The sequence below is a fragment of the Lupinus angustifolius genome, chromosome LG04, assembly GCF_001865875.1.
Source record: "Lupinus angustifolius cultivar Tanjil chromosome LG04, LupAngTanjil_v1.0, whole genome shotgun sequence".
NCBI classification, from domain to species: Eukaryota; Viridiplantae; Streptophyta; class Magnoliopsida; order Fabales; family Fabaceae; genus Lupinus; species Lupinus angustifolius.
The window spans coordinates 6652678-6653098 of record NC_032012.1 but is presented as its reverse complement, the minus strand read 5'-3'; positions in this window follow the sequence as shown (position 1 = coordinate 6653098).

Here is a 421-nt window from a genome sequence, read left to right as displayed (position 1 = left end):
CTCAAAGAGCCTAATCTTGATCTTGGTGGTCTTGAAGGCATGAGTGTCCCTATGACTAGGGCTCGGGCAAAAAGGGTTCAAAATACCCTTGGATAACTCATAATGTTGATCCATGATGGTGAGCCAAAATTAGCCCAAGGGGGTGTAAAGATGCTCACTAGCATCTTGGTCCATGGCTCTGATCGAGCCAAGGATGGACCAGGCCATGCGCAGGACTCAGGTCACGGGTCTGGGTAAGGCGCCAAAAATGGCCCTGGCACGGTGCCAGATGCATCAGGCTCCATTCCTGATCGAGACAACCCTGACCGGGTTGGGGAACTCGGTGCGCAGAGTGATGCACCCGGTGCTGGGCCAGACTGGCCTGGCCAGGAAATCTGACCGAGTCAAGCCTAGTCAATTTAATTAGTGTTGAGTCATTTTA